Source organism: Papio anubis, chromosome 15 (assembly GCF_008728515.1).
Source record: "Papio anubis isolate 15944 chromosome 15, Panubis1.0, whole genome shotgun sequence".
NCBI classification, from domain to species: domain Eukaryota; kingdom Metazoa; phylum Chordata; class Mammalia; order Primates; family Cercopithecidae; genus Papio; species Papio anubis.
Genome location: NC_044990.1, coordinates 2,127,807 through 2,152,198, shown reverse-complemented (window position 1 = coordinate 2,152,198; position 24,392 = coordinate 2,127,807). Strand labels below are relative to the sequence as shown.

General features: G+C 45.0%; 1 long non-coding RNA gene across 1 annotated transcript; it reads left to right on the top strand.

Annotated features, from left to right (window-relative positions):
• The first annotated feature begins 619 nt into the window (after nucleotides 1–619).
• Nucleotides 620–5,680, top strand: LOC103879082. The gene is made up of 4 exons (XR_004178613.1): nucleotides 620–1,599; nucleotides 2,794–2,963; nucleotides 4,951–5,223; nucleotides 5,342–5,680. It is a non-coding gene; the product is annotated as an uncharacterized LOC103879082 (long non-coding RNA).
• The last annotated feature ends 18,712 nt before the right edge of the window (nucleotides 5,681–24,392 follow it).

The window sequence follows — 24,392 nt, the reverse complement described above, 5'->3', positions numbered from 1 at the left end:
ATTCTAGTCATTGTTTTAAATTTAGTCAGCCTTTGAAGTAGATGAGCAGTACCACCTTGCAAAGGAACAAACAAGGTCTCTGGATTATATAGGACTCATAAACATTAAATACACCTCCAGCATTAAAGCACTCTGTAGGCCTGCTGGTGCTAAATTTTCCTGTCACAAGTCTGAGTCTAAGTTATGGGGAATGGGAATTGAACAGGCCGTTCCAGAATCTAGGTTTGCCAGATCTGATTCTTAGTCTGCGAAGTTCTTGCCTCTGGCTAAGTGGTGGCTGTTCTGACATCCTTTCCAGTGATTCATCCATCACATACCCGGGCACCAAGGAGGAGCATGGTTTGTGTGCTGACCGCCTAAACTATAGTGATAAATGGGCAGCATTTGCTTTGATGTTTCACTGTTGTGCATTTGTGAGGTTATTCAACACGGCAAGCCATAGACTTAAAAGGTAGACCTTTTGAAATAGTTTCAAAACATTCCACAATTTTTGACATCTTAAGAGAATGTCAGTGCAGATATCTGGCTGGTATGGCAGCATTTGGTTTGAATCCTAAGGGAAATTCCTTTTACTTACTTTTCAGTTCTCAGATTAGCAAATAATCATCTCATAAGAGCGGCCATGGGAACTTGCTTAACAGTGTGAATTTGGGTAGGATTCTGCAGGCTGAAGATACGTTAATCAACTGCAGTGCAAATGGATGGGATATAAAATATCCCATCAGCATGACCTACCTGGGGTGAGGGAAGGCTTAAAGGGGATCCTGTCTTACATGACACATCAGTGATAGCCCACAATGTCAAAACCACAGACATCACAAAGATTGCCCACAGCAAGAGAGGTCTAGGTGAACACCCGCCCAGCTCCATGGCAGCAATGGCAGAAGGTTCTGAGGATTAACAAGACCATCTGGGGTTAGAACAGTGAGTGCTAGAGTAACGTCCTCCATTTCTGGACTTCTGATTTACTTTGGGAATCGTTTACAGAGATGGGCAATGCATTGTATTATGTGCAACTGGTCTCAGGGAACAATTAATGAGTAAATGCAAATAATGTCTTTGGAATTATTCATCTGGTTCAAGAAAACCAGAGGGACCGCAACCTCTCAGCTGTAAAGGCAACCCAGATTTAAAGACAGAAAGTCCAAATGTGAAAGGAGACATATTTGATGGGTGGTTCCAGGAGCCCTTTCTCCATCATCCTCAGTATAACAAGCGTCACAGGTGAGAGAAACTGCCCTGGGAAGCCCCACAGGAGAAATGGGTTTGCAAGCGGAAATGACAGGGGGTGACTATAGTTGAGCATCCTTTTGACCCTTGGAGGACTTTTCCTGTGTAGCAGAAAACGATTTGAACAAGAAAACCCATTGAATTCCAACGCATCCACTCGAAGAACACTTACCGTCTGTCCCATGGCCCTGACAGTCTGGAAGGAGATGGGGAGGTCAGAATAAAGAAGAAATAACCTCCACCCTTGAACAGTTTCTCAGTCTCGAGCAACAGTCAGCACAATGGCCAAAAGCCCCATGGTTATTTCCATTTCTTTCTTTTATTTCTACTAAAAGCACAAGTTTATGATTGGCATTAAACATTGATGAGGTAACTTTAGCTGCAGAAAATTAGATCTTTCCACTATGTTAACGTGACTATTTTGCAGATATGTCTCTGCGATTCTGTTTGATTGAATGTAGAACTTTTACAAATTAATGATATCTTTTCATTTCATTTTAGTCAATTTTGTGTTCATTGCATAGTATCACAGGTCTTTATCTTACTTAATATGCTTTTGTGAGAGAATAAAACTATAAGATGAAAAGAGAGAAAAAATCTCATCAGTGCTTTCCCACACACACACACACACACACACAAAAACTACAAAGCATCCCTAATTTGTGTACATTTGTGGCTCCTCGAAGTGCTCGAACCATCACTTCCAAATGAAAGAGAAAAAGCTCTTGACTGTTTCAAAGGTAGAATTTTTTTTTCTTTCCAGTAATTCTGTCTGTTTACATTGTCAACAGCTGAAAACCTTTTATGGGGTCATTGCTCCTGTTAGCAGCAGCCTGAAAGTACCAACAGCAAAGGCCATTTCTCTTCCATGTCACCAAGAAGTAGGACACACTGGAGCATTCTCACCATTTGGCACAGAAGGAGGGGATTTAGTTACTCAGGCTCTTTTCAGCACCTCTGGAGCATGCTCTGGGTGCCTCTGACTCAGCCAGGGATAAAGATGCATAATCGTCCCAGGGTGCTATAATGGAGCCTGGCAAGTTATGTTCCAAATAGCTAAAAACAAAACTAAAATATGCAGTAGAATGTGGCGTCATTCAAACAGTTTAATGCTTATTACAAATTTAAATATCATGAGCAAACAAATTTTAATCCTAATGAGTCTAATATTATATTAACATATACTTCAAACTGCTAGGATCAAAGAAATGTGATGCCTTTTTAAAACTCCTGAACATCTGTCCAACACAAAAGGTGTGGAATCCTTAAGAGAGAAATAAGTCCTTTCAGAAATGAACAAAATTGAACATAACCTAGAAGCTATTCCCCACTCCCACAGTCCTTTAAACAAAGATTAAAAGAAAGATGCTATAAAAATGTTTTTGACTTTTCCCATTTTTAAATAAACACACTGATGTATTTTTAATACTGTAAAACAGATAAAAGAGAGAGTAATATTTTTAAAGGGTGGAATACTTTCTGCTAAAGTAAATAAAACAAAAGAGCTGTCCAGGAAGTCAAAAGTTATTATCCATGAGAAGCAGCATGTTTTTTTCATTACAGAAACAAGCAGGTCCAAATACATTAGACATAAGATGTCCAAAGTCTGAGCGAGCACTCATCGTCGCGCTGAGCTGCACACGGCATGCTCCGTCCGAGGCTGTCCCCGCCGCATGATAGCCAACAGTCGCCTGCCCTTGAAGCCAAGGAAGGATGTTTGCCACAGACTTCGGGTAAAAAGAACGTTTTCCTGCAGGTCCTTATTCCTGCACTACCCTGAGCACACGTGTGTCTGTGCACATACACACAGACACACAGATACAGATACACACAGAGACAGACACAGATCCATGAAAGACAACAGGGACTTACACACAGACACACACAAAGACAAACACAGAGACATACAGAGACATACACAGACATGGACACCCACACAGAGACACACACACACACACACATATACACAGACACAGACACACACACACTCCTTTCCTGACACCTCCACGATACATAATAACTAGGTGTTGGTCCACTTTGGGCCTCAGTTTTCTCACCGGGGAAGTGGGGATGAAGGGTCACACCTGGCTCTGGCACTGGCTGTGGCTGCAAACGCTGTGCACTTCTGGACCAGAGTCTGGCAGAGAATGGGAGACAGCAAGGTTCACTTCTTCCGTCCCGGTGTTCCCTGGTCCAGTGCACCGTGACTGCGTCATGCTGAAGCTGCAAGGACATGTTCCATCATGAAACAGGTTCATGCAACAGGTCACCCTGCACACAGAAATGAAGGCCACCACAAGAAAAACAAGACGTGGCAGGGTAGCCAGACTTATGAGAGGGAATGTCTCGGCACTTTGGGTTTAGCCCAAGGAGAGAACTCTGCTCATTCAGGTAAAACTTACTTGATACTATCTTGTCCAAGTGAAACTCTTTTCTACAGAGCCAGTAACTGCTATGCCCCAGACCACGTCCCAGAGGAAGAATCACACACGTGTAGCATATTACGTGGTCTTTCATGGTGTAAGCCCACCAAGAGGTACTCATTTCTCCATTTCGGTAGCAGGCCAAGATCTAGGTTGGCATGGACTTGGCATTGAGGGCTTAACATTGATGTTATGAGTTGTATGCTTCATGAATACCCTGCCCTACAAAGCCTCAAAGTGAGTATACAGGACGGAATGTGCACACACAAACACACGTGCACATATGCACATGTACAAACACACAGCACACACCATCAGCACTGTGGAGATTTGAAATTGACAGAGAACATCTGACATCATGTCTCATTGTTCAGAGAGTTCATCATTCCTTTCCACCACTAACCGCAGGCCACAACGCCCCATTACAAAATGTCATCATTCTCTTCATGCTAAACACTACACTGAGCTCGGTATGAAGTCGGGCACAGGGGGTGAGCGAAAGCAGCTGAAACGGGCAGAGAACCCACGGATCGGCCACCTGGGCTTGGGCAGTCAGTGCCTCTCGCAGCCCTCACCAGAGCCCACTCAGGACATTAGACATTGTAATTAGGCACTAAATAAAATGCAGCCCAGAAGTAATCATTTACTTCAGGTATCTGATAATCCACAAATATACAAACGAGACTGCACTGTTGATCAAAACTCTGTAGCTGAAATCGTGATTAAGCATTTTCATTCCAGAGAGCGAAGCAGGGGCTTCTCCAGCTGCAGCTGAACGGGGCTCGTGGCGTGCACCATCTGACAAAGCTTGGGGAAACTGCACCTCAGTATCAGCAGTGGATTCATCCTTCCGAGGCCTCCGCTTTCCTCAGAGTCGAGCCATCTGTGAGCCGGCCAGGGTGCCTTTCTGTAGAAAGCCACACTGTCCTGCCAGCCTCATCTTTCATTCTCTCCTCCTAGTGATCTGCTACTGGTTTAATCTGCTGTCCTCGCTCCTGGACCTCATGTTTTCACATACGATTTTCTCCATGGCTAAAGGTCCTTTAGCCACATTCTACCGGTCGAAAACAATGCGCATGGTGGCACGTACCTGTAGTCCCAGCTGCTCGGGAGGCTGAGGAGAGAGGAGAGCTTGTGCCAGGAGGTCAAGGCTGCAGTGAGCTGTGATTGCACCATTGCACTTCAGCCTGGGAGACAGGGAGAGAACTCTGCCTCTAAAAACAAGGATATCCTTGTTCAATTACCATCTCAAATGCTACTTTGTCTAACCTATGTCATCTTGCTTCCTTTCTGACAGGACCAAGCAGGGAAATACCTGAGGCACAAGTCACCTGGTGTGGGAAGCTGAAAGGCGGGAGGCAAGACATCTCTTGCTCACAAGCATAATGCAGAACTCAGTGGCCCAAAGTGGAAGGAGAGTCGAGTAGAGGAAAGTCTTATCCGAACCACAGAGCATGGAGCTCACAGAGGGCACACGCCCAGCGCTTCCAGTTTGCTGTAGACTGAGCGTGTGTGCCCCCCGAACATGCCTGTGCTGACAGCCTAATCTCCAGTGTGATGGCATTTGGAGGTGGGGCCCTTGGGAGGTAATGGGGGTTAGATTAGGTCATGAGGGTGGAGCCTCCCTGATGAGATTGGTGTCCTTATAAAAAGAGGAAGAGACACGAGAACCCTCTCCCTGCACGTAGGCACCAAGGAAAGGTCATCTGAGGACATCACCCGGAAGAGCGCTGTCAGCAGGACCCGACGTGCGGGCTCTCCGACCTCAGACCTGCAGCCTCCAGAACCGCGAGAAATAAATGTTCAAGCCACCCAATCTACGGTAATTTGTCACGGCAGCCTGAGCTAGACACATTTCCTTCTCTGTCCCCGGTGCGATGAGGAGAGTGACGTGCTACCAATGACTTTAGGTGCAGAGACCTGATTACCAAATATATTCAATGAAAAAAGTTTCTATTTCTAACTGATAACTATGCTATAGACATAAGGATGATTAAGCACAGTCCTTCCTGTAGGAGAACTAAGTCTAGCAAAGGGATGAAGCATAAGCAGGTAATTATGCTACAAGAAGCCCCTGGCTACTGCTGGTGTGTAAGAGCTTTAAGATCCAGAGAAAATCGAATGGGGAACAGGTACAACAGTCCTTGGGCCAGATGTCTTAAGTATGAGTAGACCAGTGCTGGATAGATGTTTGCAGAAATGGCATTGCACACAGTGAAAGACAGGGAGACAGGAGACAGTGAGGTGTTCTCAAAGAGAAAAGAAAGATGACTGTGCTGGGCCCGAGGGCTCCTGCAGAGACCCGGGTGAGTCAATTACAAGGGGCCTCAAACATCCTGCTGAAGAGACATGAACAGCAGCTTCAAGACGCAAAGGAGTCTCACACAGAAAATCAGACGACTCATTCTGCATGTGAAGAATCACTGCGAATAAGAAGAGGCAGATTCGAAAGAGATAGGGTTTCCAGCTCAGGTTATTGGGCACTTGGTAACATCTCTGAGCGAAATCTGGAGTTCAGTGGGTAGGGGCTGATGAGCGGATGATGAGGGACCTGTGCTGATGTGGGTGGTGGTGTCTGGTGAAGGGATGATACAGGACAAGTGCTTGGGACAGAGGTGAGCACGAAAGCTCAGACTTGGGGATCATTAGAAAATAGATAGTGGTCAAAAGTGCAATAGCACCCCCCACCACAAAAGACAGGTGTGGAGAGAGAACAAGAACACACTGAGGTCTAGGCCAGAAGAGTGGGGACTGCCAACATTCAAAGAGAAATCAAGGATGCTGGAAAGCAAAAAATAATATTATTATAATTACTCTCACCCTTAAAGTCATAAGATTTAATAATTACTCTCATAATAATTACTCTCACCCTTAAAGTCTTAAGATTTAATAATTACTCTCACCCTCATAATAATTACTCTCACCCTTAAAGTCATAAGACAACTAACCATGGCCTTACAAATACTTGTGATTATTTAAAAACAATTAAACTTCATTAAGTACCTACTGTGTACAAAGTGGTGTCTTAAGTGTGATGGCAGGGATGTGAAGATAATCATTATCATGAGAAATGCTGTGTGTCAAAGGAGCCTCCTAAGCAGAGAGACACACATATGTACACAAAAATTCAAGGGTGTGAGCTCACTGAGGACCCTGAGGTGAGGAGGGAAGGGCAGACCCTATGTGTGACAACACTGTAATGGTTGTGAACTGGGCCTGGAATATGACTGTTTCTGTGTGGCGTGGGGCTTGACAAAGCAGCAGGGTGGATGATGAGGAAACACAAGGTCAGGGAGAGGAAGGAGTGTGGAAGTCTCTAGTCAGAGTGCCCAATGGTACCTTGTGTTTGTTTTGTGTTGCTGTGAAGAATCACTCGGTTCTGAGTAATTTATAGAGAAAAGAGGTTTATTTGGCTCATGGTTCTGCAGACTGTACAAGAAGCATGGCGCCAGCATCTGCTTCTGGTGAGGCCTCAGGGAGCTTCCAATCATAATAGAAGCTGAAGGGGGGGCAGATGTGCCACATGACAAGAGAGGGAAGGTGCCAGGCTCTTTTTAACAACCAGCTCTCTGAGAGGACTCATCAAGTGAGAACTCATTTATTACTGTGAGGAGGACACCAAGCCATTTGTCAGGTACCCACCCTCATGATCCAAACACCCCCTGCCAAGACCCACCCCCAACACTGGAGTTCATAGGTCAACAAAAAATTTGGAGGGACAAACATCCAAACCATATCATACCCATACACAATCCTTCACCCAGTGCTAATCTGTGGGTCCTGTGAGACCTCACCACATAAACAATGGATATGAAACAATTCACGGACTTGTTAGGAGGCCTGAATTATCCTCTTGCAGCTGCCTCTTCTTGCACCGACACAGTGCTGATGTCCCTTGGACTACCAAGTACTGTGAAGCTAGGAGGGCCTTGGGACATGACCATTGCATAGTATCTGTCTAGGGCTCTGGTAGATTCTGCCAGTACCAGTAATATTTCCCATTCTCATGTCCCACTATTTTCTGTTTGTTTATTTACAGAATATATTCATAGTCTACCTAATATTTAGGTGTAAAACTTATGAACTACCTTAAAGTTACTTATTTTCAAAACTTAGTTTCTTAGTGAAGAAAAATTGCATTCCTGTAAGAGAAATGCATAAACTAAGAGCCATGACCCATTCAAGAGTCATAATCTACAGTCAGCTTGCTGGCATGTGGCACCTCACACACACACCTCACACACACACCTCACACACACACACACACACACACCTCACACACACACACACACCTCACACACACACCTCACACACACACACACACCTCACACACACACACACCTCACACACACACCTCACACACAAACACACACACAAACACACACACCTCTCACACACTCAGCAAAGGCCTCTGAGTGCTACAACAGACCAGGTCAAGACCAGGAAGTCCTATTCTATAAACTATAAGAATTCTATTTTCATATATATATACACACACACACACACACACATTCTGTATATATTCTATATACATACATTCTATATACATACACACATATACACATTCTATATACATACACACACACACATATACACACAATCTGTGTTAATTAGGTCTTTGATGTTCATATGATAAAGATTTTGTTAAATGAGTTCCATCCTAAAAGGAACAAGGAGGATCTGTCTCTTAGGATAAGAGCAGAGAAGAAGGAAGCAAGGGTTATCTCCCGTTCTAGCCCATGCTGTGTTGGGCTTCTTTGTTTCTCTCTATGTATATGTGTCTATGTGAGAGAGGGGTAGAAAGACACTGTTAAAGAGAATAGACTCTCTTACCATGTTTTTAATCATTGAATATGTGATTGACAGAATTAATATCACCCTTGTTTGTCCAAATATCTAGAATGCCCTTTACTATCTACTAAATAGTAAAAATCTACTGGATGCATTCTGAAGGTCTCTTTGGGGATTCAGAAGACATTTTGGAATCTTGCAGCATTTCAAAGATATCATCGTAAACAACCAATGCTGGAGTATTAGCAAAAAGCAAAGATCCAGGACACTAAAGATTGAGGGTCCATAGAATGGCAGCAATAAGGGTTTCGGCAGATTTTAAAATCACATTCATCCTAAGAGCTCAAAATTCTTCCAAAAACATAATTTATCTCTACACCCCACTTATGTTGAGGGTGGAGACAATGTCTTCTCACTTTGTCCATGGAGAAATGGAAGCCTAGATACCTTCAGAAATATCCCATCCCGTACAACAGACACTCTATCATGGCACTCAGATTAGGCCCCAAGCCTGCTGGTTCCTGTGATAGCACCTCAGCCAGGAAATTGCTACTTTCAATAGAAACTAGTGATGAAAACCAGGAGAATCTGTGTTCCAGTTAGCTGGAGCAGAGACAAACCAACTAAGCTAAGGATTTGACACGCCACACTGGAACATCTAAAGGGCAAGGCTGTCTAACTTTCGGATAAAAAATACTTCACTTTTCAAATATTTGTAATGTACTTTTTTAAAGACCCATTGGGAAAATTCAGGAATTAGAACAAATAAGAATCTCCCAGGTTATGAAGGGGGTAGGAAGTCTAAGGACAGCCATAGCATCAAGCTTCCCCTGAAACTAAATGAGAGTACAGAGAAGGTTGCAGGTAGGAAGGGGCCCGCTGTTGAAGCACTGCCAGCTCTTGGGACTTCCCACAGGGAGGGGCTTGCTAATGAAAGAAGCTGGTGGCAATTTGATTGGGGTGACAAGAACATGGCAGGAATTATTTTACATCATGTGTGCAAGTATACAGCATTTACTTAGAATTAGTGTTTATTTGGGGTGATTTGAAGGTAAAATAGATGGGGATTATGGGGAGGAAGCACTAAAACGCCCAACCCCTCCATCCATCCCATGGCCAGCACTGTATGATAGGAGTCTTCACCTTAATCATTTGACTGGTGGCAAAATCTATCTGTTTAAGAATTAGGCAGGCTGGGCGCGGTGGCTCAAGCCTGTAATCCCAGCACTTTGGGAGGCCGAGACGGGCGGATCACGAGGTCAGGAGATCGAGACCATTCTGGCTAACACAGTGAAGCCCGTCTCTACTAAAAATACAAAAAACGAGCTGGGTGTGGTGGCGGTGCCTGTAGTCCCAGCTACTCGGGAAACTGAGGCAGGAGAATGGCATGAACCTGGGCGGCGGAGCTTGCAGTAAGCCAAGATCGCGCCACTGCACTCCAGCCTGGACGACACAACGAGACTCCATCCCCAAAAAAGAAGGAATTAGTCAAAGGTAGCATTCATGCTGAATGTCAGAGACAGCCTGGGAACAGAAATCAGTTATAAAACAAAAACAAACAAACAAACAACAACAACAAAAACACAGTCGATAGAGGAGAGAGGGAATTCTCATGAATTTATAGGTTCCCAAATGAAAACATTGGCAGTGGATTAGTACCCAGGCCTGCTGTGGATTGAGAAGGCTCTCCACGGCCTGTGGCTTTCACTCTAGTTATAAAGCTCCATAGGTTTTGTGTTCAAAACCCAATCACCAGACACAGTGGTTTGGCCAGAGGCCTATCCAACAGAGAGATGTGCAAAGCTATCTCCACCCAGAGCCCTACCTCCCCTCCTAACACCAGAGTACACAGGTGAGGCAGTCACTCACAGTCAATGAAAATTTTAGAAAATCTGAGAACATGACCCTTTGGAGGACTAGCTACTGCCTTTAATTCACTTTAACTGAACTATTCCATCTTCATTGCTAGTTGTTGGTGCGGTGGTTTATGGACTGATATGCTGTAGGATTAACCTTTCCGAAAGTTTTTTGTTTGTTTGTTTGTTTGTTTGTTTTTTGAGACAGAGTCTTGCTCTATCACCCAGGCTGGAGTGCAGCGGTGTGGTCAGGACTCATTGCAACATCCGCCTCCCAAGTTCAAGTGACTCTCATGCCTCAGCCTCCTAAGTAGCTGGGATTACAGACATGTGCCATGACTCCCAGCTAATTTTTGTATTTTTAGTAGAGACAGGGTTTCACCATGTTGCCCAGGCTGGTCTCGAACTCCTGGTCTCAAGTGATCCGCCAGCCTTGGCCTCCCAAAGTGCTGGGATTACAGGTGTGAGCCATCGCGCCTGGCCGAAAGTTTTCTAATAAGAGATAATTTGATTTAAACGCATATGTTGCAATGTACATTGCCTGCTGCTATCCAGCTCCAACTGGAATAGGAAAGGGATGGGCTCTGGCAGTGGGAACAGTGTTACCTGATACAGAATTAGATGCAGGGACAAGAATGGGATTCCCCTCTGTCCCACTGTTCCCTAAATATAACAATTATGCAAATTATGTTTGTGCAGGCTTAAGAATGCACTGTGAGTGTTTTCGGTGGGCCTGGAAAGGCAGCCTTCCTAAAAACGGTAGAAATACTGCAATTAAATCATTTCAAGTGATTTGAATGTAACATGGTGTTACTGTGCCCTCTTTGTAGTCTGCAACTACTGTCTTAAAGAAAGTATTAGGCTTGTATCCTTCTCAAGATCTCTGGTTAGGGCTTCTTATTTAAGAACAAAGGGAAGGTTGAACATCTCATTAGAAACAAAGTTATAATTCAATGCTCCTGCATTTCCTCCAATGCATTTGGTGGTAGGGACAGATCTATCAGGTGCAGGCTGTCATCCTGGGGATTCGATAAAACCATCATTTTGGCAAAACAAAACAAAATAAAAATTTGGCCTTAGGAACTTGTGAGTCATCTCTGTGATCCTTCCAGCTGTGCTTTGCACTAGGGGTAATAAATCATGTGTAAATAATAATCACCAAAATTAAATGTGTGGATGTTGGATAATTATTTGTCATTGTTACTCACTAATAACAGTAATTTGGTTAAGTAAATCGTATTGATATCAAACGTTCCTAGTATGCAGCTTTCAATTAGCAGGTCGTGCATTCCATCTTCAAATGCCACATTTCACTGGATTTTCCTTCCCTGATCATATTTTAGAGAGCTGTTCTTCCTCTAGTTTCCCAATACCTTTATCTCTCTTTTGTTTTTTGTTTTGCTTTGTTTTGCTTTTCTGGTCTAGTTTCCCTTTTATGGCCAACACTGTACTGAGCTGTGCCACCACAAACAGCCCTGATGCACAATCAAAATAAGTTGGCTGGTGCTGCCAGCGAGAGAAAGCTGTGTGCTTCCCTCGCTGCCACACCAGGGACCTCCACGCCCTCTCTTTCCACTGTCTCCAGGCTCTCACCAACCATGACCAGACGGGGCTTTGAACTCTCACTCACAGTTATGGGGTCCAACAAACAGTCGTAGAGACTGCGTGTAGAATGGAGGACTGTCTCCACTGAGCATTTGTGGTTCTAGAAGCTCTCCTAGCGTAGAGTCCCACTTATCTTTGCACAGCTGCTCACATCAGCTATCTTTTTCCACCAAATACAGAAAGTCCACTCAAAGCAGAGCCAACGTGAATCATCCAAGACTCTGGTCGTGTGGAACCGGTCTCCCATTCGATCCCCAGTTCACACAGTGACATTTCTGCTACCCATTTTCCCTCACCCTTCTAGAAAAACAAGATGATAGAACTGGAGGTGAGCAGATGCCACTGATACAGTCACTTGCTCCAAGCCACACGACAGGTCAATGCTTGGAGAGAAACCAGAACTGAAGGCAGCAGATTCCCAGCACAGAGCTTGGCCCCTGGTGCTGAAATGACTTGTCACTATTCCTTTAGAGCTGGACGATGCACAGAAACCAGTTCTAGACTAAATCTTTCATGGGACAGAGGCAGAAGCTGATGTCAAGGCAGCTGATAAACAAGCCATGCTCTTCAGAGGGCAAGCCTGATTAGACAGAGAACCCTGGTGCCCAGCCTGGCTGTCTCTGGGCTGCCTCTGACCCCGACACACCCTGGACTTCTGGATATGATTCAAGGCCATCTTCCTGGACTGTGGGTCAGGACTGCAGGTTAGAAGTAAAGTGGGACAAACGTAATTTTAAATTTTTGAGGAATCACATTTTAAAAAGTAAAAAGAAACAGATAAAATGAACGTTAGTAATATATTTTATCTAATTCCAAATATCCCAAATATCATTATTTCAAGGTGTAAGCAACACACGACATTGATGGGATATTCTACACTCTTTTTTCAAGCCCATGCTTTGATATCCGTGTGTATTTGTCATTTTATAGCCCATCCTGATTTGGACCAGCCGCATTTTAGTGCACGTGGGCTTGGTGGCTGCCTTGTTGGCCGGATTAGACCCAACCTCAGCTCCACCTTCAGCAGGCTCAGCAGCCTCCCGAAGGCAGGCTTTGTGGTGGGGATCACAGCAGATGTGCGAACTTCTGGCCAGGGAGCAGGCCCTGGCCACACTGCTGCCTCTAGTATGACTCCTGGCTGTCCGTGCCCCACCCTTAATACCAGCTTCAGTGTCCCTGCATTGCACCGCAATGACTAAAAATAACAATGTCAAATTTGTTGGGATAGAACCAGTCTCACAGTGGTTCCCAGGGTCTCTTCCAGCTCTCAGATGATGTAACAATGATGGCGATTCTGAAACCAATAATGTCTAATAAAATGCAGGGATGCAGGGATACCTTCTAATCTTCACCTACTGTGTGCTAGAATTGCTCACGAAATAAACCATGGCCCTCCCCTAGTGATGGGGAGCGAAGTGGACATAGTCGCAAACTGTGTGGGCTAAAGGCAGGAAGCAAGGCAGATCAATAGCAGAAGTACAGCCGATCAATACCATCAAAGGCACCTCCCTGCAGATGGGAGCAACTTTCTGTAGACCTGGTGAGATGAGCAGATAGGACATCTTGAATATTACTGTTGCTTTTGAATATTGTGTATGTGATTATAATAGAAAAATGCTTTTCACTCTCAAACTACATGATGAGCTCCCACAGGCTGGCACATCACAGATGAGACCTGGTAGTGTTGCTACGTAACTATTAAACTAATCCCGTATTAATTTAGTGAAACTACCACCCACATAGTCAATGTTATATTTCCTGCTTCAAGAAGGAAGCCATGTGACTTGAAATGAGCCAGATATAGTTATTTCAGACCAGGTCTCTGAACACAAAACCTACAATTCATTATGTCGACAGGAAGGACACCCAGCACTGGCCACTCCACAGTGACCAGACAGTGCACGGTGGGACCACCTGAGGCAGCCCATTGGGGCGTCTCCTCCACGGAGAGGCAACCCCTGTCAGGGTCTGTGAATGACATCTCTGGATGCTACGTCTGTGAGAAACGTATGCAGTGGGCACTCAGTCTCTGTGCCTCCAAATAGCTGTGGCTGTGCGCTAGCATGGTGTGAAAAGAAAGGACCTGGGGAGGGGTTAGTGCAAGAGAGAGAGGAACGCATCCCTGTGGCAGTTATTCTACCAGAGCTTTGAGGTGTCGTGGGCCGCAGCAGGCAGGCTCCCACTGCCGGGCAGTGACTCGGAGCATTCTTAGCTCATCCGTCTTGCCCTTAAACAGCTGGCAGTGGTTGAGGCTAGAATTCGATTGCTGGCACGTTTTGTGTTATTTGCTTTGAGTTCCTTAGCTCCCGATGTCACCCACTGCAGCTGTGAGGCTCGGCCTCGTCAGGACAAGGGGCAGGAGACTTCTGCCAGCCATGCGGGGACTCGGTCCTCCAACAGATCAGTCCCTCCAACGCATCTGGGCAGAATGGCAGGTCCAGGGGTGTCGGGTCTTTAAAAATGCCCACATCCTATCATGATCACAGTGATGAAGCCAGAATGAGACCATCGCTCGCTTTCTCATTCACAAAATCCATCTTCTGTCTCAGGTCCGGCACTTTGAGCGTTTGGTTCCGCTCATTTCCTCCTGAATCAACACAAGAGCTTTGAAGTGAGGCAGCCTGGTGTGGCCCTGGTTAGGTGTGCCATCCTGAGCCCGCTCCACGGCCATCTCACAGCAGTGTTTGTAAGGATTAAACGAGTCCATAAGCATTCCAGCACTCCACACTGGTGCCTAGAAGCTGCCAGCGCATGGAACCCATGCCTATTCCGTTCTTATTACCATTACTACGACCATCACCACAATCACTGAAACAGGAAAGGTTCCCTTGTCCCCCTTGCAGGGCATGCGATGGGGTGTGGCTCGCTTCCTCAGTGCCCCACTGCTCAGACCTCTAGGGGAGCATACAGACGGGCAGGCTGTGGGGCTCCCACCCCACGGGTGTCTAGGGGTGAATGTTTACAGCTGAAGCCCCAGTGGGTGTGTGTTACAGGGTGCTCGTTTAGTTTTGCTATCTATAGGCCGCTTGTGTTAACCAGCTCGATTAGACCCTCTACCTTGTGGCACGGACAGAGGGCTTTCTGTATCCCTGCCTTGGTGTATGGGAAGAATTGGATCACACCTGGGCTGGGAGAATGAGTGCAAGGTTTTATTGAGTGGATGTAGCTCTCAGCAGATGGGGGAAGCCAGAGGGGATGGAGTGGGAAGATTTTCCCTTGGAGTCAGGCTGCTCGGTGGTCCGAGTTCACCTCCGACTGCCCCGGTCAAACTCCACGTCGCTCTGCTGGTCAGAGGCCTGCCAGCATGCCGGTTCCATCCAGTGTTCCTCTGTTGATGTGCTCCTCTCCACGTCCAGCCATCTGTGTGTCTCCCTGCTCTCTGGGGTTTTTATGGGCACAGGATGCGGACGTGGCAGGCCAGGGTGGTCTTGGGAAATGCAACATTTGGGCAGGAAATGCCTGTCCTCACCTAGGTCCACGGGGGTGGAGCCCTAGCCAGGGACCATGCCCTCCTCTACCCAGCACTTTCCCCTTCTGTATTATTTAAAGGGACCACGCCCTTCCCTTCCCAGCACTTCCCTTCCATGTCATTAGTAGGAGAGGGGGTGCAAAAAGAGGCCCAAGTCAGAATAACCCTGGAGAAGGTCCTCTCCCGTTCGGAGAAGACATGTGCGACCACAGCAAGCATTCAGCGTGGCGGTACCGGAAACGGGGCCAGCCCAGAGGCACGGAGACATCACTGTGCCTTCCCCTGGGGCAGAGAAGAAAGTTGAGAAGGGCTGGGAGCAGGCCTGGAATCCCAGCCGGGCGTGAAGGGTGCGTGTGAGGGCCAGAGTTGGCTTGGCCTCCGCGAGGTGACAGCTGAAGAAGCCCTCTTGCCTTCCTGCACCCAGATTCTAGAGTGGTCCACGTTCCAGCCATGGCTTCTGTCTCCAGCCCGCCCTTGGATGCTCCCTCCTCACCTCTCTTCTTTCCCCGAAATCTCTCCTCCACAAACCACTTCAGAACAAGACACACTCTTCCATCTTCTCATCTGCTGGCCCTGACTGAAGGGCTCAAGCATTATGACCGTTTGAAAGATGTTTTTTTCAACGACTAACAAGAAGAAAATGCACGAATACTTTCAACAGAAAATTCAAGGAACAGGCAATCATAAAAGACACCGTGGCCGGGCGCGGTGGCTCACGCCTGTAATCCCAGCACTTTGGGAGGCCGAGGTGGGCGGATCACGAGGTCAGGAGATCGAGACCATCCTGGCTAACACGGTGAAACCCCGTCTCTACTAAAAACTACAAAAAATCAGCCGGGCGTGGTGGCGGCGCCTGTGGTCCCAGCTACTCGGGAGGCTGAGGCGGGAGAATGGCGGGAACCCGGGGGGCGGAGCTTGCAGGGAGCCAAGATGGCGCCGCTCACTCCAGCCTGCGCCACAGAGCGAGACTCCGTCTCAAAAACAAAACAACAAAAAAAAAGACACTGTGTAGCCAAGAACGCCAGGGAGGAGCTGGATTGTTGCTCAGGCTTTGGGACCGACTGGTCAGGTGAACGCAGGTGTCTCAGATCACACGGGAGGCAGGAGAGGCAGGAGAATGGTGGTCCAACCTGCCTGCTCCCAAATAGCAAATGGTTCTGTTGATCAGAAACCCCTGAGGCCTCAGGGCACATGTTGGGCTCTCTCTTGACATGTCTTGGTGTCCAGGCTCCAGACACAGCACAGAGCATATCCTCCCAGCCGCCAGCCCCTCCTGTGTGCTGGCCAGCACAGAAGCGTGCTTGAGGTTTAGCCGAGCACTCGAACCGGCTGTCAGGCAGATGAGAGGAGCATTAAGTTTCTGATATGCCCTGGCATTCTCTCCGAGAGTGGCGTGAGAAGGGTTTGTCTGCTGCAAGGGACTGGCACTGCGGAGGGAGGGCACAGTTCACTTGAAACAGGAGAACACTGCAACCCAACGGTGTATTTTCCCTTGCGCACTTTTTCCCTTTCAAAAGCATTCATTTCAGGAATGACGCTTAGCTCTCAGAGCAGTGCACACAAAATCCAAGATAATGTGGGCCCTCCTAGTGCTAGAAACACAGCCCTCTCAATACTCAGGCTTACGGAACTGCCTTAATAACATGCCTTTTTTTCCCCTCATTAACTATTTCAAAGTTAGTGACTTTGTGGGATCCTGGGGGAAGCTATAAAAGGCAGATCAAACGAAACAGCCTCTGCCCATCCCAGTCCCTCCACCCTCTGAGCTCCCTGCCCGCCCGTTACTGTAGAATGCTGTTTACAGCCCTTTTCATCTCTCACTACCTGCTTCTGAAAAGGAATGGGGTTGGCAGGAAAAGGGCAGGAGGAAGGAGGTCTGAAGCCATCGAAGGCTGGGCATAAAGACAGCAAATTAGGCAGAAGCGAGCAGAGGGAGGGTCCCTCCTGCCTGGGGCTGAATCCCCATTCCTTCCAGCTCACTGCAGGCCCTTCACACAAGTCTCTGCTCCAGAAGGCTCCACATCAAGTTGCACTTCATGGACTGGGTGTCTGGACCCCTACTGGACAGCTCCCAGTAGGCCCAGATGCCGCCCCTCACTTCTCAGGGCTCCTGCAGCCTAACTCAGGCCTGCGGAGGTACTCCCGGAAGGGCTGAATGGGCAGAGAACAAGCCAGTCAGGGACCCTTGGGAAAGACACCGCGGGAAACCCACCTTCATTTTTCTTTTTGAAAAATGAAAATGCTGCCTAAGACGACTTCTGAGGTCCCACCAAGTCTGCTGAGGTTTTACTCATAGTGCATGCTCATTACAGAAAACACAGAGGCACTGAGAAGAGGGGCCGACTGCCCACCTCCCTATCAACCAGGGCTGTTAGTGTGGGTTGGGACATTTACTTCCAGAATCTCAAAACTGCACTGAGCTTTGAAACTTCATCCAAAAGGAAATCAGGTTGTCTAAGAGATTTCGACACTCCCATGTTTATTGCAGCACTATTCATGGCAGTCGAGATTTGGAAGCAATCCAAGTGTCCATCAACAGGCGGATGAATGAATAAGGAAAATGTGGTACATACACACCGTGCAGCACTATCCAGCTGTGGAAAAGAATGAGATCCCGCCATGTGCAACAACATGGATGGAATTGGAGGACGTTATATTACGTGAAATAAGACAGATACAGAAAGAAAAGCTTTGCATGTTCCCACTCATTTGTGAGAGGTAAAAATTAAAACAATTGAACTCATGAAGACAGAGAGTCGAATGATGGTTACCAAAGGCTGAGAAGGAGAGTGGGGAAATGGGGATGGATAATGGTACAAATATATGGTTAGATACAGTGACTAAGATTTAGTATCCGATAGCATGACAGGGGGACCACAGTCAGCAATAATTTATTGTCCAGTCTAGAATAACTGAGGGAGTACAAGTGGAATGTTGGTAACACAAATGAATGATGAATGCTTCAGGTGATTGATACCTCACTTACACATTGCATGCCTGTATCAAAATATTTCATGTACTCCACAAATATATACACCTACTATGTTACAAAACTCAAAAAAAAAAATTAAAAATTAAAAAAAGGCCAGGTGCAGTGACTCACTCCTGTAATCCCAGCACTTTGGGAGGCCGAGGCAAATGGATCACCTGAGGTCGGGAGTTCAAGGCCAGCCTGGTCAACATGATGAAACCCCGTCTCTACTAAAATTATTAAAAAATTAGCCAGACATGGTGGCAGGCACCTGTAATCCCAGCTACTGAGGAGGCCGAGGCAGGCGAATCCCTTGAACCTGGGGGGCGGAGGTTGCAGTGAGCCAAGATCGCGCCAGTGCACTCCAGCCTGAGTGACAAGAGTGAGACTCCGTCTCAAACAATAAATAAATAAATGAATAATTTTAAACAACCTTCATCTAAATGAACATTTATGTAACCCTTATGTAACTAAGCAAACTATGTATGGGTTTGGGGTGGGGGGCAGGTGGGAGAGTCCTGCGTAAGAACTTATCGAATAATGATTCTGTAACATCCTATGGGCAAGACCACACTAAGATATTCAGCAGCAGATTTTTGGTGCTCCCGGACTTTGCTTCCTGCCACTTGTTAGGCCCTCCCTAACAAGCTCCACCACTGCCATCTCAAAGGCCCCGCTCCACCTTCCCAGACCCCTGTCTCCCACAACCTCCACCTCCCCAGTCCCCACCTCCCCCGACCCTCGCCTCCCCCTACACATACACACACTACAAGCCAGGATCCCAGGACTCTCATCATTTCTGTGGATCCCAATTTTATTCCCAGGAAGTGACAACAAAAATCAGTTCACAGGAAGTTGTCCCTGGTGGGCGAGACTTCAGCAGCTCATTGTCCCACAGGGCACTGCCATGGAAACAATGGGCCATGCCTCCTCTACAGAGCTGAGGATTAAGAGGCCTGAGGCCTCGGCACTGTGGCTCACTGTATTCAGGCTACGGGGAGAAAGGGAAGGTAGGAGGAAGTGCCCACCACTCAAAATCACACTCATGAGGCAACCTCGAGCCACATCCTTCTCTAACTGAACTTTCTCCTTTTTCTCTCTAGCTGCAGAATCACAAGAGTGAAAAAGAAAAAGGAAGTTGCTGGCCGGGCGGGGTGGCTCATGCCTGTAATCCCAGCACTTTGGGAGGCCGAGGCGGGCAGATCACGAGGTGAGGAGATCGAGACCATCCTGGGTAACACGGTGAAACCCCATCTCTACTGAAAATACAAAAAATTAGCCGGGCGTGGTGGTGGCACCTGTAGTCCCAGCTACTCGGGAGGCTGAGGCAGGAGAATGGCGGGAACCCGGGAGGCGAAGCTTGCAGTGAGCTGAGATCGCGCCACTGCACTCCAGCCTGGGTGACAGTGTGAGACTCCATCTCAAAAAAAAAAAAAAAAAAAAGAAAAAAAGAAAAAGGAAGTTGTGTGCTTTCCCATGTCAAAACTGAACAAAAATGTATATATCTATTATGTATCAAGAAAAAAATAAAATTTTTTGTAAAACTGAACTTACTACGTCCTTGAAGGAAAAGTCTTCTTGATTTATCCAAGGAGAAACAGAAAACCGTTGCTACCAGATTTCCTCCCAGGCAGGCCTGCACCCTCCCTCTTTTGGGTCCCACGGGGCTCTGGTCCACCAGCCAGGGAACCCTTCCCACTTTGACTTCAGCTATGGGGATGCGTGTCTTCTCCCAGGAGGTGCGAGCTGCATTCTGATGATATCGGTCTTGCTGGCCTCACATCTCTTAGCACAATGGGTGGTTTATAGGAGATGATTAGCAATTTTGTTGAACTGGTGAATTAATTATAAAATTTGGTATGTAGATGTGATAAATTTTGTATTTGCTTAAGTCTACTTTGGACATTTTGGAGGAATCTCCTTAACCTGTCTTTAAAATATTTCTCCTTGCTGAAAAGTAAGATGTGGATCAAATTAATAATCAAATTTTGTTTGAAACGCATACATGTTAGGCATGTTTCCTATCTCACAATTCCTATTGCACTTCAAACACCTCCTGTACTTTCCTTTCCCTGAGGGTATCTTGGTATAGGAGATGGCAACCTACATAAATCCAACTCTCTACTAACAAGGTGGAAAGTGCACTTAGAAAAACAAGCTCGCTCTGCTTAAAAATAGCCATTTCTAGGCATTGAGTAATGTGGACATGGGTATATTTCCGGACTGTCTCCATTCCAAGGCTTCTGTGGGTTCCTGAGAAGAAGCTGATGTTCTAATCTGTCTAAATTACCTACTGCTGGTGTGAGGATGGTCGAGTCCAAAGAGCGGCTGAAAACAACAACAACAACAATGGCCGTTTCTTCCAGAAAACTCAAAGCAACTTTATGGATATATACTCAACAGGCATCAAGACATTTGTAAGAAAGGAGCCAATGTAGGCAAAACTGAATAAAATAAGATGTCAATCCCTGCGACTCCCTATTATCTAGTCATTCATTTGTTTAGTTATTCCTATTCAGCCTATAAGTGTTTCTAAGCACTTATTTCACTGGTGATCAACAGTAACCAATAAAATTCACTCATGAATCAACAGTTGACCAACAGTTATGTGTCAGATGATATACTGGGCACTAGGCTTACCAGAGTGAGCAAAAGAGCCATGTTCCTGCTTACAAAGGAAGCATGAATAAATAAGAGAGGGGCCTAATGTACATTTGGTAATGAGCAAAGGCATCTTTGAAGTAATGCCGTTTGAGTTCAGAACGGAAGGCTAAGTAAGAATTATCCAGGTAAAGAATAGGAAGAGTCTTCCAGGTTGAGGGAAGAATATGTGGAAAGGTTGCAGGGTAGGTGAAGTTCTTCTCACATCACATCCTTCTCACCCATTCTTCTGCCTCCCTTTTCCACTTTTAAGGACTTTTGTGATTAAATCGAACCACTCAGATAATGCAGGATAATATCCCTATCTTAAGATCAGCTGATTAGGAATCTAAATTCCAATGACAATCTTAATCTCCCTTTGCTAAGTAAACCAACATAATCAGACTCCAGGAATTAGGACATAGATATCTCCAAGGAGTTCATTATTCTGCCTACCACAGTCCATCTTCTTCTGGTTCCCAATGATACGTGTCTGTCCCAATGTAAAATGTATCTATCCCACTTAGAGTTCCCTCAAAGACTCAACCAATTACAGCATCAAATGAAAATCCAAAATCTCATTCAAACCTCATCTGTCCAAAAGTCCTAAATCTCATGATCTAAATAAGGTATATGCAAGGCATTATGTATAATCCATCTGAGGCATGATTTTTCTCCATCTGTGAACCTATAAAATTTAATAAGCCAGTTATCTTCTTCCAAAGTATGATGACGGAAAGGGCATAGGATAAGGGTCGTACACATTCTGGTTCAAGCAGGGAGAAAACAGAAGACAAAAGAGGATTCACTGATTTAATTGTTGGTAAATTCTACCAAATAATTAAAGAATAGATCATGTCAATGATTCACAAACTCTTTCAGAAAACTGGGGAGAAGGGAACACGTCCGGGTTTGGTTTATGAAACCGACATCATCCTGATATCGAAGTCAAACAAAAAGATGACCAAAGACACAGTACAGTTAAAAAACATAGGTTCAAAAATCCCTAACAAACCATTGGTAAAACAAATCAAACCAAGAAGTATGTATATATAAATGATAATACATCATGACTTAATATGAATATATCAGTTAAACTCAGGTCAGGAACATGGCATTTGTTGGACATTCAACCCACTGAAAACAAAAAGCCATCAGATGATCTGAGTGTGCAGGAGAAGCGTTTGACAAAATTCAACACATTTTCAACACAAAAAACAAACAACTCTCAACAAACTAGGAATAGAAGGAATTCCCCTCAATCTGATAAACAACATCTACCAAAAACCAACTGCTAATATCATAGTTCACAGTAAAACACTGAACTCTGTGTCTGTAAGACTAAGAACAAGGCAAGAATATCCTCTCTCATCTCTTCTGTTCATGACTGTGCTGGAGGCTTAGTCACTGCATACAGCAAGACAGGAGTAAAACACATAAAGATTAAATAATAATAATAGAAATGTCTTTATTCAAAAACAACATGAATATCTATGTAGAAAATTCATAAAACCTTGTTTTAAAAAAACTACTAGAGTGAATAAGTGTAATATCACAAGATACAAGGTCACTATAAAAAATAGTAATGGTGGGGGGGGGAGGGGGGAGGGATTGCATTGGGAGTTATACCTGATGTAAATGACGAGTTGATGGGTGCAGCAGACCAACATGGCACAAGTATACATATGTAACAAACCTGCATGTTATGCACATGTACCCTACAACTTAAAGTATAATAATAATAAAAAAATAAAATAAAATAATTAAATTCTAAAAAAAAAAAAAATAGTAATGGTAATTCTATATACTAACAATGAAAATTTGAAAATATAGTTAAAATACAATAGCAGTTAAAATCACATTCATAACCAAAAATTCCAGGGATAAATTTAACAAAATAAGCACGAGACCTGCACACGGAAAACTGTAAAATGCATCTTAGAGAAATATAAAAAGAAAGACCTAAGTGATTTAAAGAGAGACATATACCATATTTCTAGGCTGCACACCCACCCAAAATTGCTACGATGCCAATTATCTTTATCTGCAGATTTGATACAATCTCCTTTAAAACCCCAGCAAGCTTTTTTTTTCTTGCAGAAATTATTGACAGGTTCTTTAAAATATATATATATTGCCAAAAAACAATTAGAATAACTAGAACATACTTGGGGAAAGAAACAAGTTGGAAGAATTACATTTTCTGATTATAAGATTTATTATAAAGCATTGGTAACAAGTCAATAAGACCCTGAGGAAAAAACTGGATCTTTACCTTACACCATACACAAAAATAAACTAAAAGGGATTAAAGATCTAAATATAAACCTGAAACCATAAAATTCCGAAAAGAAAACATAAGGGGAAAGCCCCTTGATAATTTACCAATAACTTTTTGGATGCCATCAAAGAGTTCAGACAACAAAAGCAAAAGTGAGCACGTGGGCCTACATCAAACTAAAAAGCTTCTGCACAGAAAAAGGCACAATCAACAAAATGAACAGGCACAAATGGACTGGGAGACTATATTAGCAAACCATATATCTCATAAGATGTTAATATCCAGAATATATGAGAAACTCACATAACTCAGCAGCAAAAAAAAAAAAAAAGTTTTCAAATGGGCAAAAGACCTGAATAATCCTTTTCCAAGGAAGATATAAAAATAGCCAACAAAATATGGATGAGTCTGGAGGACATCATGTTAAATGAAATAAGTCAGGTACAGAAAGATAAATGCCACACATTCTCATTCATATTTGGGAGCTTAAAAGACATGAGTTCATAGAAATAGAGTAGAATTGGACAGGTGCCACGGCTCACACCTGTAAACCCAGCACTTAGAGAGGAAGAGGCGGGCAGATCACCTGAGGTCAGGAGTTCGAGACCAGCCTGGCCAACGTGACGAAATACTGTATCCACTAACAATAAAAAAATAAGCCAGGCATAGTGGCAGGTGCCTGTAATCCCAGCTACTGGGGAGGCTGAGGCACGAGAATCACTTGAACCCAGCAGGCGGAGGTTGCAGTGAGCCAAGATCGTGCCACTGCACTCCAGCCTGGGCGACAGAGCAAGACCCTGTCTCACAAAAACAAAGAAAGAAAAAAAGAAAGTGAGTAGAATTGTGGTTATTAGAGGCTGAGGAGGGTCGTGGGGAGGGGAGGATAGGGAAAAATTAATAGAAGGATACAAAATTACAGTTAGATGGGAGCAATGGGTCTGGTACTATAAAATATGTTAATAATAACATTGCATGTTTTCAAAAAGCTAGAGAGAGGATTTTGAGTGTTCACAATACCAAAAAATGATAACCGTTTGAGGGGATGGATATGCTAATTGCCCCAATTGGGGCAATCTTTACATATTGTAGGCATGTGTTGAAATATCACTCTGTATCCCATTAACAT